The sequence below is a fragment of the Penaeus monodon genome, chromosome 34 (genome assembly GCF_015228065.2).
Source record: "Penaeus monodon isolate SGIC_2016 chromosome 34, NSTDA_Pmon_1, whole genome shotgun sequence".
Taxonomy (NCBI): Eukaryota; Metazoa; Arthropoda; class Malacostraca; order Decapoda; family Penaeidae; genus Penaeus; species Penaeus monodon.
The window spans coordinates 32,455,409-32,455,987 of record NC_051419.1 but is presented as its reverse complement, the minus strand read 5'-3'; positions in this window follow the sequence as shown (position 1 = coordinate 32,455,987).

The window sequence follows — 579 nt, the reverse complement described above, 5'->3', positions numbered from 1 at the left end:
CAGAAAAATTACTGTGACAAGGCCAGCGGCCGCTGGTAGGTGGCAGGTCCCTCTCGTGCTTGACATGCTGTGAGGCAGAATGCAAAGGTTGCCATGAACGTCGACTGCCGGGTCCGAGTAGTAGCGGCGCCTCAAGTGCCACTGTCTGTGCCATTCGCAACCAATTGACCAAGTCCAAACCTGTGCATGGCCAGACTCTCAGGTGGTGTGGGGGGGAAGGGTTAGTTGTTACCTTGTTCTATCCGTTCACCGAGGCGACGAATGGTGACTTTACGATAGATATAGAAGGAAAGGAAGACGATGAGGATGCCAAGAAGGGTGATGTAGACAGGGTAGCAAAGGTAGTGTGATGTGAGTCAAGGAAGAGCATAGGTATGTCATCAGGTGGTGGGAGTAATCGAAGGCTTGATCTTGGTAGTGTTACATTAAATGTTGGTAGTGGTAAGCTAAAAGGGGTGTTCACCGGAGCACTTATTGTGGAAGACATTAGTAAGACGCGTGTTGCTCGTATGATAATTGAAGAAGCAGTGAATTGGGGTAGCACAAATGTGCCTGAGATAAGTGTGTCATTGGGTGCAT